Consider the following 18,688-nt stretch of genomic DNA (forward strand, 5'->3'; position numbering starts at 1 on the left):
TGATCCTGGGATAGCAAAGGGTTTTGAAACCCAGAGCCCAGAGGTTCAAGTTCGGGGTTCGAGAACTGAGCAGTTGAAATGCAAGTGGATTACAGCTGACCTCAAGTCTCCACCTCGACCTGCCGCCTTTGCAACTCCAAATGATGTTTCTGATGTGGCCTGTACGTGGCCTGTTTTTGTCATCAGGCTTAAAGCATTGGTGTTTCCATAAGAAATTTGCTTTGAAATGAAGGAGACGTTTTTGGTTTTGCCACAGGCTTTAGTAGGCAGGGTGAACAAGGCTGGAAATCATTCCTGTACCATTAGCTGTAAACAGAGCATCCAAGCTAGGACAATTGGAAAATAGCTATATTTTATATCAAAGCGTGCTTCTGAGAAGTGCCTACAAAAGTGCAGTGTGTGGTTTCATTCTTTATTGTCCCTCAATATGTTCAGTTTACAGGGAAAGAGATGCTTTTCATTCTGCTTGCTTTGCCAGCGCTGCACGAGCTCGGAAGCTCACGCTGTGATCTTTCTGGCTGGACCGTTTCCACCGGTAATAACGGATCCGCAGGACAAACGCCGCTCGTTGCACCTGCGCAACCCCGCCATCTCCCAGGCTTGCGCAGGCACAGCCGCGAAGGCAGTAGCAGCCTCTTTGAAAATCAGAAGGATAAGAGCCATCCGAGTGTTTGAAGGGAAAAGCATCTGTTTAGAGTTGTACAAAGTGGAGTATCACTCAGTGAAAGGTGAAACCGTAATTAAGAAAACATTACAATGGAGAAAATTCCCTGAGAAGATTTACAGATCTGCAAAATATTCTCTCAGGGGAGGTAGTGACAGGTCCTTTGCTTGGATGTTGTTTTCAGTGAAAGGGTGGAAAGAAGATATAATTCTTTATAGCTGGAGATAAGTCAGGTATTTGGGGAGCAGTGATTTGAAAAATAGTCATAGATTTACTGTATTTTAAAGTCTCCTGGGATTTTTTTGAAGTAGGACAGCTATGCTTTGTTCCGCTGGCTTGGATGTTTTCCCTCCCAGAACACAGTAGTCCAGGATGCCTTTGCCTCATCCGCAGTGTGGTGTGATGAGCAGCAGTACTTCAAGCCACCTCATCCCGGTCCTTCCAGTGTTAATTGATCTAATAGGTCTTCTCCAGCTCTGGTTTCTGTGGTTCCCCATGATGTAGATGCCAGTAGGATGCAATCAGGAAAGCTAAATGACGTGATGTCAAAGTTGCCTTTCAAGCCAGGCTCTGCCCACCCCGACTGCGGCGGTACTTAAGTAGCGGGTGGGGTTTAGGTTTGTGTGTAGGTGGGGGCTTCGTTTGTTTTGTTTTTTCCTTTTTGCTGTTAGTTTTTTTACTTTGTGTTTGCAGTCTCTGCAAGGCATTCGGGTTCCTAACGTTCAGAGTCGTCCCCTCAACGTGTGTCTTTGTGGAGCAGCGTGTGCCTGAGCTGTGAGCTATGCCGAACAGAGCCCAAGCTGCAGTTTTAGGTTTTCCAAATGATAATGTTTGGAAAGCAGAGCAGTTTGTGGTGTGCTGGGGCTGCATGAGGAGCCCAGGCACCGCGTGGCAGCATGGCGGGGCCTCTCGTGCCCAGCCCGCCCTTATGGCCGCTTTTGGGAGGGTCGTGCGGATGCTGCCGGGCACGTTTGCCGCAGGTTTGGGTGCACAGGTGGGTTTATAGAAGTGTCGTTTGCTCTGCTCTTCCGATGCCCTCCGAGAGCGCAAACAAAATGGTGCAATTGGAGGCGGCTGCAGAGCCGCTGGCCCCGCTGCCTCCTCCTGCCCTGTGGGTCGCTCGCCTGGGAAAGAGTTTGCAGAGGCAGGTTGTTAAGTCGCCGGGTAAATATGGAGTGAAGGAGACAGGATGTGTGACCGGGAGCCTGCGGGGAAAAAGCAGGCTGCCCAGCTGCCTCTGAACTGCTCTGCTTCAGCAGGGACAAATCTTGCAGCATTTTAAATTTTGTAGCATTTATGGAGCTTTTAAGAGTTATATTTCGGTGAAGTTTGATGCTGTTCTACAGTAATTACTCTAACATCTTACCAAGATATTTTTTTCTTTTTTGGTAGGTGTTTTAACTAGCACAGGACTGCAAAGTTAAATTGTCTAAGAGGGCTCCAAATACCTTAAGCTTTTTAAATTTACAGGTGCTAGAATTAAATCTTGTGGTGTTCTGAGGAGGTGGATGAATCCAGTTTTCAGAAGTGGAAGCAAAGTCGTGCAGAGATCAAACTTCTTAAAAACATAGTTAGGGTTAAGTGGGAGCGGAGGCCGGGTTTTTTGGCTTGGCTCTGGCGGCGGTGGCTGCGCCGGGGCTGCGGGCCAGGCCCCCGGGCTGCTGCAGAGGGTCCCGCCGTGCCGCCGGCCAGCGCGTGCTCCTCCGCGCTCGTGGTCCTGCGCATGGCCGTCTCGCGGCCTCGGCTGCTGCAGCGTCGTCACTGCTGCAGCTCGTTGCCTTCGCGCGGCAGCGTGGCTGTTGCTGCTTTGAAGTATCTTGCATTCGGTTAGTGTCCTACCCCCCTCCTTTTTTGCAGATTTTTTTGATTGGCTTATGGGGGGGGGGTTTCTTTCGTGCTCCAAAGCTAGCCTCAGAGCTGTGCCCCAACAGTCACCTGCATGTCAAAGTCATTCGAGTTGTGCATCTTTTAATCAAATATCGCAGCATGCTGTGATGTCGGGATTTGTGCAGTAAAAACTGAGCATTATTCGTGCGTGATGATGTCCTTGGCAACATCTTCCCCCGAGTCCAGCCCTATCCTATTGTGGCTCCTTTCCATTGTAACTACATACATTATATTAATATATAATACATCATATTATTATCAAATGCATTATTATAATGGCAGGATGATTATACTATTACAATGCAAACCGGCATTTCCCACATTAGAAGCAGCAGCTAGCTCCTCGCACCTAGGAAGTCTCCTAGAAACTGTTGACCTGCTGCTCCTTGGTGTTGCATTTATATTTATATATATATATTGCTATATTTATAGCAGTGTAAAGCTTCTATAAAGTACCGTCCCGTAGCTGCTGCTGTTTTCATCCACCCCTGCATCCTTTGTCCTGAGCCTCGACGTAGGACACTGTGCAGTGCACATTAGTGCTGTGGTTGGTTTTGTTTGTGTCTCTGCATAGTGATCAACGGCAAACTGAAAACAGAGGAGGGGAAAATATTTGTAAGTTGAAATCATGAGTTTTTATAATTTTTTTTTTTAACTTAAGAAGTAATTTTTTTTAAAAAAACGGCCCATTCCTCTGCAGCGAGGTGGAAAGGCATGCATCAGGCTCAGCCCTGGAAGCAGGTTTGCTTCCACTTACTTCAATGCCAAATTTCCGCTCTATCTGACTAAAGGCTGTAGCTCAGGAAGTCCAGCAATATATTTTATTAGCAGAATGGCATTAAAAAGTGCCACCATTTAGCCACTAGAGGGGAAAGAACCAAGTGAGATAGAAATGAGACAGATTTACAAAACAGAACAAAGGACTTCTGCACATTCACCTCTCCAGCCGTAAAAAGAGGACTTACTTTCACATATGCTAATCTGATACATTTACTGAGCATTAAATTTCACTAATAACTTTTGGGCAGTGGAGATGGAGAATCACCACAAACGCTGGAACAGAGTTATCCGAATCGCAGAGGCTGCTTCGCTCCATCAGGTGGCTGGACCTGCTTCACGAGCCAGGTTCTGTAGTTGTTGGTCAAAACCCATCACCATCTACGGACATGAGCAGGCACAAGAGCTCTGCAGGCTCTTGCTGTTCTGCATCTTACCACAGCTGTGACTCAACCCCCTGCTTCTTAGGATCCTTTCTGCTAGATTAAACAGAAGAAGCCCACTAAACGGAAGACAGGCCGATACAAGGTGAACCGCAGTTGTCCTTGTCGAGTTCGCATCTGCACAACGCGAGGTTTGAAAAGAACAGGAGGCAGCAGCAGCTTTAGCAGACACGCAGAGGTATTTCTCACAAGCAGAGACTAGCTGTGGAGGTAGGACAGGGTTAGCTCTTTGCATTGGAAATGTAGTCTCCTTTGATCCTACTTTGGTCCCTGAAGAATGAACCCAAAATACAGAGGGTCAGCTCTACAAACCTGGAGGCCTGCATGGCTTAGCAGACCCTTTTAGTTTCATCCTCTCTCTCATCATCTATGTTCTTTGCCAATTAAAAGACCAAAAGCAATTAAACAGTCTATAATTATCTGTGATACCATGTCAGCTTTCTGGGTATTAGCCAAACAGCACATTTTACAATCACTTACACTTCAAATACAGCAATCAGCAATTATCTAAAAGGCATAGTCTTAACAATTAGCAATTCCAAGTTCTCATTTGCTTGAGAAAGTGAGAAAAAGTGATTCCACACCGTGGTGACTTTCCGCTCCTACACCGTTATAGAGCATCTGGGAGCTAGCGCGATCCTGACTTTGGTATTAATGCATTAACATCAACTTCAGCTCAAGTGGCTTTTAGGGATGATGGAAGCAACTGACTGTCACAATATTATTTAAATTGAGCGTAGGCACCATTTCTGGTAGCAGATAGTTTGGAGTTCATAGATAAAAAGGTACAATAAATAATACAAAAGAGGCAAACCATTCATCATAGCATTGCCATATTGAGACTTGCTGACTTGCATTTGCTTTTCTTTGGCATGCAGCCTTGTTGCGTTTTACAGGTTATTTTTGCATTATGATATGAAACATTCGTAGATTAAAAAAACCCACTACTTTGGTGGAATGATGAACCAGTTATCTTAACAGTTCAATATTTACTGATAATCTTAGAGATGTTATTTGTTCAAGTCTTAATGGAAGAAAAATGAGTAGCGTTAAAAGAATGAACTTTGCCAAATGTCAGCATGCTCTTGTTGATGATTTGGATCCATTTAGTAAGTCATCACAGATGTGAGAGAATAAATCTACCTTTTAATGATCACCTTCTTTATATGGTCTAAAATAATACATAGGGTGACTTTCCTTCTTACTCTGAACTTGTGTTTTTTTGTGAATCCTCCAGTGTTTTGTTTTTTTTTACTTACACAATGTATCCTTTTAGTTGAAAGCTCTTATCTTTTACAGAAGAACTTGCTGAAATTTCAGTAGTTAATGTTATTTGTGACTTCTCATTTCTACTGTGGGTGACTTAGCTGAATCATAACAACAGTAAGTGTTGTACTTCTGAATATTTTCCTATACGCATTGCTCCTAACAAGTAGTTCCTTAATGGCATATACAACAAAACCATTCTGGAAAGGAATGAGACATTTGCATTGATTTAAGTACTCCTTTTTCAGCATCCTTGGTTTCCACAACCTAAACTAGTATGTTGTAGATCCTTCTGTTAGGGAGTGTATATATATGTATATATATATACACCAGCAAGTGCAGGTTTATAATATTATTGCCCAAAGCTTTTCTCTCTTTTTTTGCTTTTAAAATCTTACTTTGTATATATTTTGCCATAAAAAGGTAGCATTGTTCCAGCTTCTGTACGTGTCTCATCTCTTCTGCGTGCTCTACAGCTTCACCTTCTCATCACCTTTCCCAGGGCGACCCAGGCTGCTGTGAGCTAATTTCCTGGGGCGGGCCATGTGAAATAGAAAACAGTTAGGATGAATAAATAAATTTAAAAAATTACCTTTTGTTTTAAAACCTCCTGAAGGTTTCTGCGCAGAGCTTGATCCGCAGAAAGGCTCTGGGAGTCTTGCTGGTGTGCCCTGTTACACCGTGCTGACGGCACGCCGAGGCGAGCCCGGAGCCAGCGGCGTCGGGTCTGAGCCACCACCGCGTGCGGCTCCGCCGGGCTCGCGCGGTGCTTGTGGGCCGGAGCTATCTCGGGTATTTCTGCGTGGCCGAACAGAGACCTTCCCCGCTGTTCAAGCGCTCGTGCCGGGGAAGAGCGGTGAGAAGGTGCGGCTGGCGACAGGGAGCTTGTTTTGGGGAGTCCGTGGGGGGACTGTGGTAATGCAGTTGGAGTCTTAGTGCCGTCTCTCCCTTCTTGGTACCTGTGGTTGCCCGGTCCCGGGGATGTGCGCTGACAGCCGCGGCCCCGCTCTGTGCCCGCGTCGGCCCTGCTCTTTCTCCAGCAGCTCCTCTTGCCGCCCTGGGATGCCGCTGCCTCCTCGCGCTGCGGCTCTGGGCACCTGCTCTTCTGGTCGCCTCCCGGCTCTTCTTCAGGGTCTGGGCTTGTCGGAGGGATCTGATGTGTCCAAGGGGTAAGGGACCTTGTTACGATCTGTCATCGCAAAACTTACAGGTGTTGTGTTCTGTCCAGAAAATATTTCCTGTGCATAGCTACTAATTTTCATAAACAGCAGAGTATTTCTCTAAGTCCTCTAACTGTAGATAAAACTGGTCATACGCTGCTGTAACAAAGGACTTTCCCAATGGCATCGCATGTGATAGTGAACTAATGTGGTGGCATTGCCTAATTTAGTTGGAATTTCATCTTCTGAAGGCAAAAGCTTCAGGGGCCAGAACAAAAAACAAAACAACTCCCCCCCCCCCCCCCCAAACTTTCCTAAAAAGCTGTGAAGAATTACACACAAGTGGAACAGGGAAGATACCTCTCTGAACTCTTTTCCCCCTCTGAAAGGGCAGTGCACTGGTTTTGGTTTTGAAGGAGCAAAGGGTAGATGTTTGTAAAAATGTTTTCCAAACCTGTGAATCGGGCGTTGCTGCAGATCTTGGAGCTGTGGGTTTCCCGGAGCCGGCAGAGCCTGTTCCTGCACGGACTCGTGCTGGGCTGGATGCCAACTCTGCAGACGGCAGAGCCCATCCTGCAGCAGACAGGGAAAACTTCCCATAGCGGCTGCAAAACTTAAGATGCACGGCAGCAGCAGCAGGAAAGAGCTGTGGAAAACAGGCCTAAGTCTGCTAGACGTGAAGCCTCTCTTAGGGGAAGGCTCTCCTTCAGGCAAGGACCGCTGCTCGCTTTGGGGAAAGGGATCTCGTAGTGGGATCGGTAGGTCCTTGCTCTTGTTCAAGCTTCCTAAGTGCTACCACGGTGCTGTAACAGAGGAAACACTCGCTGCTTCGTATGGCCCTGTGAAACGAGGGATTTAAAACATCATCAGGTGAGGCTGGCGTGCTTTATTTGTCAAACTTAAACATTTTCATTTGAATCGTTTAATTCAGTTTTCCCTTTTATTCCTCTGATAATGTTCTATGACACAGGAGCTGTCTGCTCCTATCTTGTCGGTCTTTCTGTGCATATGGAATAATTTAATAATACATGCTTTCTTTGGGGTAATTTGGTAGTTATTTTATTGCTAATATACTCTAAACGGATTATTGTGATATCATACAATTTAAGGAGTTATGAAGTCTTCCTTATTTTTTGCTAGTCTGTCTGTCCCCAGGGAATACATCCCAATAGGGATAAATGCAACTGGGAGAAACTGTGTTTACTGATTATTGCCGATGTTTAGAAACAAGTACAAGTCAAAGCACCACAGTGACTCCAACCCAAAGAATAATAAAAAGCGAATCTAAGTAATTACTAAGTAAATGAAGACTGAATAGAACCTAAAACCAATTAAACTCTTTATTTCCATTTTATTTTTGAATAAATACTTAAGAATATTTTCATTTGCTTCACTTTTTATTTGCTTATGGGCTCTGCTGTATTAATATAACTGGGATATACGAGAACTCCTTAATTAACCTGTTTTTATGTGCATCTCAAAGCTTCTATGCAATACATGCACTGAAATTTGTGTAACAGTAGTAAAAATAAAGGACAGATTTGTAAGCCCTGATCAATTAAAATGTTCACAAAATGCAGTTTTTGAATTACTGGACCAGACCTTTGCATAAATTGGAATTCAGTTGAATTCATTGGATCTACACCGATTTACATAAAGCTATATTCGGTTTCAAAATATTATGCTTTAATGGAATAATATAATTTTTGCTTTCTAATAAGCAAGTGCAGAACTATTTAACGTGCGACGGCATTAACGGCATGCAACGTAACGGCGCAGCGGAGCGCGCCCTACTCGGAGCCGGCCCCCTCCTGCGGCTCGGCGCGCCGGCGGGCGGTTCAGGCAGACGGGCTCTCCTTTAGCCCGGGGGCCCTTCGCGAGGGCTAAGGGTGGCATCGCGGGGGCTAAGGGTGGCATCGCGGGGGCTGGCGTCGTGTCGGGTCGGAGTGAGCGTCCCCGAAGCCTCGAGAGCGAGCCCCGGCAGCTCGCCCGCGCGCGTAAGTGGGATTTTTCCGGCTGTTGCGTTCTGTTAAAATACAGCAATTGCTTGTTGACACAACAGCCGTTTGCTGGAGCTGTTGGTGCTCGATCTCCCGCGCGGACACAGGGCAGAGGGGCAGAAAAGCGCGATGTCCGGGGAGTTTCACAGCGCTTTAAAACTTTTCCAAAGTGTTTGTGGCTTTGTGCAATAGGACATCGGCAACGTCGGTTTGTGTCGGTTGAACGTCGAGAAGTGAGTGACGAGGAGCGTGTGCTTTGTCTGGGAAGACCTTTCACTCTGTTTCCTAGGAGCATTATGAAAGCAGAAACTGGAGTTAGATGAGAAACGGCTGAAATTGTTGCTAGGTGCTTGCTTTTATCCTTACAAATACTTCTAGGTGCGTGATGACCTCGTTGTTGTAAACTCTGAGCACCTTGCTTTACTTGCGGGGATACGCTGTGCTAACGCTAAGCTAACCGAAAGAGCTGTCGGTGCGCTCGTGGGGCCCGTGCGTGGCGGCGGGCCGGGCCCCTCTCGCCCGCGTGCTGGGTGACTTCCCCGGCGCTCGCTTTCTGCCGGGGTGCACAGCTTCTGCGTGCTGGTGGTGACTCCTGCCATTGAGGACAGCGTCTATCCAGGCACATGGATTTTCTTGGTACCGCATAGTGTTAGCATAAATGTTGCTTTCTGATTGCACGTGTTTTTATAACGCACTCGTTTGAATGCTCTCTCTTTCCCGGCCTCGAGCCCTCGGGATGCCCTGAGGCCGGGTGGGATTGGTGTGCCGGGGGGGCCGGAGCAGTGGCACGGGTTGAGTGAGATCCTGCTGTGCAGAAGGTGCACACGGGAGCGCAAATACTTTTTTTGGAATAGGTAATAAGTCTCAAAGCAGAGAAAACCACAGGCTGGGAAGTATGAAAGTGTCTCAGTAGTAAGGACAGAGTATATTCTCATTAGATTTGGTGGAAGAGAATAGCGTAAGAAGGAAAGAGCAGCGATCACTGGTTACCTATATAGTGCAGATATTCCTAGGTACAGCGAGCCCAGGGGACGGGATGAGGAAAGCGTAGTGTTTAGCGAGTGGAGATGCAGTATCGGGGACGTATCGGAGCCCGTAAGAGTCCTACCCGCCACGGGCAAACTGGGATGCTGTTGTGGAGCTTTCTGCTTCCGTGGAAAACAGTAAGTCTGGATAAAGCGTGCAGGATGAATATGTTTAAGGTTTGTTGTTTTCAGCGTTTTTTACTAATTGAAAGGAGGACTTGCCCTCATTTCAGAATAAAGGCATCCCCAATGAGCGCCAGTTGTAAAAGGGCTGATGTGAATATTATGGTGATAATTTATTTTCTGAGGAATGTTGTAATTTCAGCATTTCTGTAACGATTATAAGCAGATGCAGCAAAGACTGTGATACTGCTTGCACGTACATCACATTAGTGAGAAAACAGTGTACTTAGTAACCTGTCAGGCTTTTGCAAATATATACATTTTCCTTTAAAAGCCTAAATAAATAACCCCATGCTGAGGTCTAAATCTTGTCAAGCTTTTACACTGAGTTTTTCTATCTTCTTGCTGAAACTTGATCCTATTGCCAAACTTACCTTGGACAATTAAGCAAAATGTGTATTATTTTACCACTATAATATACAGTGTGAATTCTCTAAAAAAAATACATTTATATCTATTACTTAGCTTGCCTTAGCTGGTCATACCGTAACAAGATACCAAATCAGGCCAAGTATGGGAACACTCGTGTGTAGCAGGCATAAAGCTCGTGGCAGCGCTTACGGGCTGAGTGACTGCTTAAGCGCTTATTACGTGGAGCTCTCGGAGGTCCCTGCAACCGCGCGGGCCGCCGTGCTGAGCCGTCCCCTCTTTGCGGCTCGTGAACGTGGCCACGTCGTACGAGCAACTTCTGGGAGACTAGAAACGGTTCTCCTTTGCTGGGAGTTTGCTCACGTCCTAGCTGTAGCATAGCATACTGCAACTGTGGTCACCTGCTGTACGTTCAAAATAGTAGAAATTATTCAGTGGAAGATTTCCTTGAGATTGCCTACAGTAATTCCTAGCAAATTTTCTTAAGCTACTGAGGAGCAATGTATATAACATAACAGGAAACAATATTTTGTGTGTTTTAAATGCTTTATTGCACATAAATCCCTTTATTGCTGAGAGTGAGAGATATCACTTCAGATTTTCTCTGCTTTAATTTAGTTTTGCTAATGTCATTTCTGATTAAACTTATATGGAGTAACATGCTGAACCAAAAAATAGTTAAATTTTTTTATGAGCGCAATGAAAACACTATTGCTTTTGGGTTTCAGAAGTATCAATACACCAGCTGAAGAGAGCAGGCCTAATTAGGAGAAAGCACTGATGCAAGATCTGCCCTTTTTTCCACTCTATTCTCTCTGAAATGCGTGTCCATATTAAAGCAAAGCGTGCTCCTAGCTCCCCGCTCCCGGCTATGCAGACTGCAGAAATGGCAGGGATCTTTGATTGCTCTAAGCTGTTAATTCCTCAGCTGCATTGACTTCCACACCCTCGTACTCGTACCTTTGGGTCTGAACCGATGAATCTCCCGGCTTTTGAATGCTGGGCTCAATACTGCTTAGTTAATAGTTGCAGGGTGCCCAGACAGCTTTACCGGGCGGTGGGAGGAGGCACGCGATAAATCACAGGTAAGAGCTGCCGGTATTTACTGCCCAGAAAGGCTGTGCTGGGTGTCTGTTTTGCTACAATTAAAAGGTGCATGTTCCTGGGGACCTGCGGGGTAGCTCCGCTCGTAAAGCAAAGGGCTGTGCTAAAATCAGCCTGGGTGTTTTGGCAAGGAAAACCGCTGATTTAGTATGAAGAGGAAAGCATCAGAAGGACAGCAAGGGAATAAAGTAAATCTCATGGCAAGGTGCAAAGTGCAGCGTTGTAGATTTTAGCAGAGATGGCAGAATTTACAGACGCCGACTGTCCCAGGCAGTTGGCAAACGGACTGAAGGAGGCAGATTTAAGGCTTGCCAGAAGGAAACCCTACATCAGGGGAGAGAAACTCAAGCGCCCTGCAAAGCAAACGTGAGTAAGGCAGCAGACGCCTGGGAGAGCTGGGGTCGAGCGAGACGCAGGGAAACGGGTTCGAGCCGAGCAGGGAAGATGGGCTGCGCGTGGAAAAATATCAAGCCTGAGACCACTGGGAGAAATTCAGGAGCAGATGTTACAGGCACTGGTAAGTTACTGTATAAACGATGATGAAATTTGAGTAGCTTGTAGTGTGAAGAGATGTTGAAAAAGTAATTGCCTAAACATGTTAATAAAATTTGTGTAAGCTTGGGGAAAAAAAACCCAATGAAAAGCAAAAAGCACGCTTTTCTGCCAAGTGGCGACGGCACGCTAGGACCTGGCAGTTGAGGCATAAGCTCTCTGCTGTCTTGCGCGGAGGCATTTGCTTGGTAGGTGTCAGTAGGTGACAGGCCGTTGCGTATACAAGGTGCGCTTTGAAAGCAGGGCAAGCTGTCCTGACGAACGCGCGAGTGAAGCGCAGAGCCCTTGTGGCAGGGATCTTTCTGTGCGTGGGTGGTAGCTACCCAGGCGAGGGCGGGTGGGTTTGGTAGAGCCCTTGCGTGGTGCTGCCCCTGGGCCGCCTCGCAGCTGAAGACCCCGACCCTGCGTGATGTGGTGGTAAAGCTGTGCCCTGTCGCTTGTTATGGGTATCTGTAGGGGTTTTTTGGTGTATTTGAGTAGGTAAGACCAGGTCTCTCAGAAATGATTCTTTGGGGCTCCTCTCAGACCGCAGCAGCGTTATCGAAGGCTGTTTCTGCAATGTGGGTTTTGATGTATGTTCAGAAAGGAAATTCAGCGTGCTGAAGCCTTTAGTTGTTTGTCTGAGCTCTTGCTGTATTTACTGAACGGGGAGGACGCAATGCCCGGGGGGAGCGGGAGCCCTTCGGGGAGACCCGCTCTGCTGTTGTCATTACCCTTTTCCAGAGGCAGCAGCTGCTCTGCCCGGCTTGTGCCGTCCCCGAAGCGCAGACGCAGAGCTGCCGGGCAGCTAAGCCGAACGGGGGGGGGGGGAAGCAAGCCGGTGTTAGAGGTAACCAAACTGCGTGTGATACTACTCAACAAATCTACTTAGAGCGCATGTGTCAGATGTTGAATTTATATGTTGTAGATTTATTTCATTTTTTGTAATTTTCAATGTTTATGGGTTGTTGCGTGGCATGTGAGATGAAACATGCGCCAGCCTAGATGGTATTTGGGAACGTTGCATCAAGGGTGTCCGAGCTTGTCGGCTTCTAAGTTGTTTGTAGGAAAACGTGGATATCCTAATTGAAAGACTGCAGACAGTTTCCTGAATTCTTTGTTCCAGTGAGGATAAGCAACTGCCGCTGCAGTTAATGAAGAGCTGGTGGGTGATCCCGCAGCTGGCCGGGAGCGTGTGTTCCCCCAGGCGGGGAGGTGACACGGGAGGTGACTGTTGCTGAGCTGGGCAGAATAGGCAACGCTGCCCACGCTCGTGCTAGAGATATCGCAGGGCTTTCTCATTTGTGCAGGGCTTTTCTTCTAGGAAGAACATGGTACAAAATAAATCTATATTAGCCTATAGTATTTCATATGTGGTTGAAAAATAGGTTGTGAACTGTGGAGTTTAGGCAGTGCTGGTGTTAAAAATGCATTGTATATGCAGTTTGTGTATTTAAACTTGTAAAGCTTCATTTATCTTCTCATCCGGGCAAGCACGTTTTTGGAGTCACCACCAAGCTTCTCTCCTTATTTGAAAGATGGGAGACCTGGTTGGATTGCCATGGTCCTTTCACACCGTTTGAGTTTGTTACAGCCCTTAACCTGTGAAGTTCAACCCTTGGTCCAGTCTTCCTCAAAATTAAAGGATTGGTTTCTAAAAAGATGGGGATTTTTTCAAAACTGAATTTGGAAAAAGTTTAATAAAAGCAATTTGTGAAACTTGAAGCTTTAATGTGTTAATGGGAAAAATGTTCCAAGCTGTTGGTCCTACTGCTGGAAGAGATTGAGGCACAGCTCGAAGATTTTGGGGCACCTGCAGGTTCAGCTAATGGGCATTAATTTCAGATACAGCTTTTGCAAGGGTATAAATTTTCTCAGGGTATAAATTATGGATCTGCACAGATCTGAGGAAGTCAGATATCTTCAGCTGGCTCCATGTATGCATACTCTCCGTCTGCCCTCAGGAGAGGGATGATGGAGGGTCATTAGACCGTAATGGCATCCACTGGAGTGGAAGCGTCTTAGACAGCCGGATGACCACATCCTAGATTGAAGAAGTCGGAAATAACTTTAGCTTTCTTGAGAGCCTGAAAGTGTAAACAAACAGCAGACTTGACAGCAGAGAGCTTAAGAGTATACTCCAGGTCTTGGAGACAACCTAAATGGTCAGAGAAAACATGTAGTGGCCCTCGGAGCTGCAGGAAGCTTAGGTGACCTGGTAGAAGGGGCAGGTGCTTTGAATCCTTGGGACTTCTCCGGATGAGCAAGATTCAGTGTAGAGGGAGGGGAAAGGACGAAATGCATCGTGGTGGCGAGAGGAGACCATGTGATGAGATGGAGGGAGAGAAAATGCCTTTAAAAGGCCTTAGTGAAGGAAGTCAAAGAGAAGTCATGGAAGGGAAAGGTGGTGCCTAGCTGTGTCTGGTAGGAGAGAGGCTGAGCAAGACCGTCGCGAGAACAAGGGTACCGTAGCCCAGCCCGGGACAGGAGCAGCAGGGAATGGAGCAGACGGGGGGGGGGGGGGGGGGGGGTAAATGTCCTCGCCTCCCTCAGCCGAGCCCACTGGAGACAGCACACAGGGTAGGATGGTGCAAAACACACGGGCAGTGGAAATGAAACCAAAACACGGCTGTCCCCTTCTGTGCTGGTGATGGCTGCGCTTGGCCCTTTCTTCATCATTTTCTTTTGCTGTCAGCTGCAGGATTTTCTCTGTTATCATTACAGCCTCGGGGGGGGGGGGGGGGTAATGTTTCCAGGCAAATTTGAGCTCTTGTGATCTGAACAAACAATCGAGACAAAACATAATGAAATAGAGAAAACTGTTTTTGTGCTTCCCAAAACAATTTCTATCCCTGCAGAGTTGGTCTCTGCTGGTGTCAACATATTCCATTCACATTAACAAATACATTAGTTTATGAAAGTTGGGATCTAGCCCATATTATTTAGAAAGAAATTAGACTATTTGTTTCTTAGTAGCCTAAAAGCTCCTGATTATACTAAATGTCTTTTCCTTCGTATCAAATTGATGTAGTATTTTCAAGATCCATACCTGAGTGTTAACAAGGTTGTTGCATTTTCCAGCGACACTAATAAATGATGGAGTCTTAAATATCAATTGATTTAGAATATCTTTTAACTTTACGTCAATATTAAGGTTTAGGCAAACTCTCCCACAAGATATCTACCGGATGATCTTATTATCTTTGTACTTTGTATTAGTGTACAGCTTATGTACAGCCTGTTATTCCCTTAAGTGCTTTTTCTTTCCATATATTGTCTAGGAATTACATCTGTTAGGTTATGTGCAAGCATAATTACATCTGCTTTTTAGTCACAAAATTTTGTATATAATATTGCTCTCTGAGCAGCCAGGACTTCAGGAACTTGCTGTCTGTGAAGGTTTTTTCCTCAGCTTTGCCTGCAGCACCGTGAGCAGAGCACTGTCTCTCACACCCACGCATACCACGTTATCACGGTGCTGTCCCCGCGTTGCGATGGCTGGTTATGGCCGAGCACCATAATACACTGTAAGGGGGCTGCTACTCACCCTGCCCCCCGAAACTCAAGCTCCTGAAAATCAAAAAAAAAAAAAAAAAATCAAATTCTCCAAAGCACTATGAATTAAACTTGGCCCTGCCTAACTACTCCTCTTTATAAGTTATGAATGCTCTTGGAGATGCCTTGAGAAGCCATCCTGCCCAGGGAGGGCTGAAGGCATTATGCTGAGTTTCAAATCGTGGTGGCTTGAAGTGGGAGATGTTCCAGTGCGGAAGGATTGGGAGGAGCGAGAGCCAAGAGAAGCCAGAAAATGAAAAACTACTTTTTACAGCTTTTTGTTTTTGAAAAAGGAGATGGACTGCAGTGAAAAATACCAAAAGAGTCAATCCTGCAAATAGTGTACAGTTGTGAAAGCTGTAGGAAAGATGTGGTGCGGAGCTGGGCAAGTCCTCTGATAAATTGTCTTTACCCTGTGACTTAGACCACTTCACCCGCACGCTGCTCACTAATCCGTCACTTCTGCTGCTGCCTCCTGTGTCCCAGGCCTGTAAACAGCCTGAAACATCATCTTTTTTAATATACTGGGGAAAAAATCCTTTTTTTCCAAATATACCTATCATATTTCTTAAAAATGAATCAACAGAATGAAAAGCAAATAAAAACTGTCTTAGCTGGAGACACAGGACATATTTGGTCTTAAAACAGTGTCAGGTTTGAAATATAATTTCTCACATCCTATCACAGCAGATGATGTAAATCTTGTGCATTAAGCTTTTTCACCAACTTGTTGAGTTATGCAAACCTGGCTCTAGGTTTGCAGTTTCCCAGAACTTGAAGTTCAGCGTGGTGTGGGCATGTGTCTATTACAGCGGTTCGGTGTCAGGTAAACGGTGTGTGTTTGCTGTCGGCAGGCGCTCGTGCTGCACCAGGCTTGCTTTCCACCCAGAGGAGAAGTGCGGGAAAAGTGAGATGCGTCTGAAGAGCCCGTAAAGCCGCTGTTCTCACATTCCCAGTTCTGATGTTTTTAGAAACCACTGACTCCCAGTACCATCACTCTGTCCTCACACTTGCTGCTGTGTGTGTTAAAAATATTTAGGCTTTCTGGAAGGGCTGGAAAAAAAGCACTGTCCTACTTAAAAGTGGAAACTCAAACTTGTGCTTTTGGAGTTGCTGCCGAGTGTAGGCAGGCTTCATTCTGGAGCGGGTTTCTCAAGAGCCCCTTGGTTCTCCTCGGCGCTGCATCCTCCTGGGAGCGGAGCCGGGACTGCTGGCCGGATCGCCCCCCCGGCCCCCTGCAAAATGTTCATTTAACATGTACCAGCAGAGGCTCTGTACTAGCATCTTGCGAACTTGCGCTGAAAGTGCTGGCAGTGCAATGTCTCGGTGACAAGTTCGTGCTGGTGGGACTTGGATCACTCTTTGGACCGCAGAGCCACCGTGCTCCTGCACTCGGTTGTACCCAAGGCTTTGCCGGCGGCTCTTGAGGGTTTGGCGTAAAGGTTAGAGAGCGCGCAGGGTTTGGGCAGAGTCCGTGCTTTGACCCTGACCACTTCCCTGACTACTGCTCTTCATCACTGGGCACGGCACAGGAGTGCTGACCATAACTCTGCTCATGGAGGGAAGCATAATCTCCCTGAGCTGTTTAGGTTCCAGGTTTTGGTTATATGTTGTGCAAAGTTACTCATTTTCCTAAAAATCCCACAAAATATTTAGCCATTTTGAATCCTGCCTGCGTTTCGCGTGCCTGTGCGGGCACCTTTCCTTTCGCGGGTTGCTAGGAGATGCTCTGTAACCAAATTTGTCACTAACAAATATTCTTGTGTCTCTGAAAACAGCATTGGCAGAATTGACTTTCTGTCTATGAGGTTTGAGGGCATGTTTGTTAGATGAGTTGTGGAAGATTAAATGGGTCGATACTCAAAATATTACAGTACAATAATTGAGGATGCGATTTTCTGTGCTGCGCTGGGTTATTTGTCCCGATAAGCCTGTTGCCGGCTGCTGAGCTCTCCCCGGCGGTGGGGGGCTGCAGCTGCAAAGGGACAAGTGTTATTTTTTTTTAAAGCCTGTCAATTTTGTTCATATTTTCTACTTTGTGTATGGCAAAGCTAATCAATGTGGTAATTTGAATTCCCAGTCAAGGGTGAAATTCCTATTATTTATCATATTTAAATTCACTCCACGCAGACGTAGGGCAGGCGCTGGTGCTGCGCCCCTGGCCAGGGAGCAGAGGCGTTTGGACGGGCTGCAGCCAGCTGCGAGCTGGTTCATCCATGTCGTGACCCTCTCCGAGTGCCGCTTCCTCCGGAAAAAAGTTAAGAGAAAAATGCAAGCGTAGCGAAGTGCTGCCAGTGTGTGCAGATCTCTTTCCCCGGGGCGAGGAGGAGCGTGTGGAAGGTCGCCTGCGCCCACGTGCAGTGCAGCCTGTGAGCAGTGAGCCCAGCTCCCCTGGGGAGCGGGCAGTTGTGTCCAGGCGCCGGATTTAACGCTTCCGAAAAGCGACGGACCTGCTGCGTGCTTGTGGTGGGTTGCCTTGGTCGTGTAGTGGGGAAAGACCCCAGTGCATGGCCTTGCCGTTGCTCCCCGAGGGAGCTGTGACCTGGCCGGCTCAAGCTGTCGCATGGCCATGCAGGAGCAGCGGGGAAAGCGCTGCCGTGGCCTGGGCGGCTCGTGCCGTCTCGGCCTGGCTGTAACAGGATTTGTCCCCGCAAGGAAAGCATACTTGGTCAGCGAATTCAGCTTGCTAGGGTGTTATTAACGAGCATACATTAATGATGCTTAAGCACTGGTTTAGGGGATGGATCTGGGTCTCTTATTTATTATGTAAGAGCACGACAGCTCCTGGTTTTGCTGTCATCCAGCACAGTGCTGCTGTGCTGACTGAGAGATCAGGATTACTAGCCGTGTGATGCAGAGAGATGCTGAACAGCGTGGTGGCTTTGGTTCCTTTGCCTGCCTGTGGTCTGTGGGCTCAGGCCGCGGTTTGACAGTGAGCGCGGGAGATGGGAGAGGAGCGTGGTGTCGCTGCGAGCCCTGGGCTGGCTGGCGGGGCGAGAGGGTCCACCGGTGCTGTCACGCCGGGCTCTCGCAGGCAGCCTGGGTGGTGGTGGCCGTACGGCACCTCGCTGGTCTGGACCATGGTCACAGGTGGGAGAAACTGTTTCTGAAGTCCTCCGAGACCCCCGGGCTCTCGTTGCCAAACCAGTTCAGTTAAGATGAGAGACTTGGAGAAAGACCACAAACTATAAGGATTTACTGCCTGTAGTTGTATGTATTCAAAGCCACATGTTGTTTTTGAGAGATGTGCTTTTATTTTGGTTAGAGATGGGACAGATCGGCCGCTCATGTCTGTATGGCACTGAAGAATACCGGCGTGGGAAGGTCAGGGCACGGGAACATCACGTGTTCCTACGCCCAAGCGCCCTGATCATGGTGGGCAGCATCCACAGTGTTAGGTTCCAGGCAAAAGACGATTTTCCTGGTGGTAATTAGTGTAATAAATCTAAAAACTAGGGCAGGTTTTGTGGAAGTTACCTGAATTTTTAAAAGCATTTGAAGTATCCTCTGTGTGACTGTTTGTTTGTTTGCTTTCTGAACTTCGGAGTTAGCTGAGCAAACGTTTCTCCGGATGAAAGATGGGAGCAGCTACCGCTCGTGTGTTCTTCGTTACCGAAAGCGATGGCTTCATGCGTGGAGAGCAGCAGGACTCAGCGGGGTTAATTTGTCTTTGCACAGGGCTCAGTATTTTCACAAACCTGAAAGTCTGCGGCAACTCGGCTTG

General features: G+C 47.0%; 1 protein-coding gene across 6 annotated transcripts in view; it reads left to right on the forward strand.

Annotated features, from left to right (window-relative positions):
- Nucleotides 1–18,688, forward strand: part of LOC112989685 (contactin-4) — a 355,336-nt gene that overhangs the window by 152,626 nt on the left and 184,022 nt on the right. The window contains exon 1 of one of the 6 annotated variants that reach the window (XM_026111024.2): nucleotides 6,882–7,067. The exons of the other annotated variants lie outside the window; for them this stretch is intronic. The gene's annotated coding sequence lies outside the window, so the exon portion shown is untranslated. Of the gene's footprint in view, nucleotides 1–6,881; nucleotides 7,068–18,688 lie in introns of those variants that run through there. 6 annotated transcript variants of the gene reach the window in all.

This window comes from Dromaius novaehollandiae, chromosome 12 (genome assembly GCF_036370855.1).
Source record: "Dromaius novaehollandiae isolate bDroNov1 chromosome 12, bDroNov1.hap1, whole genome shotgun sequence".
In the NCBI taxonomy this organism is placed as follows: domain Eukaryota; kingdom Metazoa; phylum Chordata; class Aves; order Casuariiformes; family Dromaiidae; genus Dromaius; species Dromaius novaehollandiae.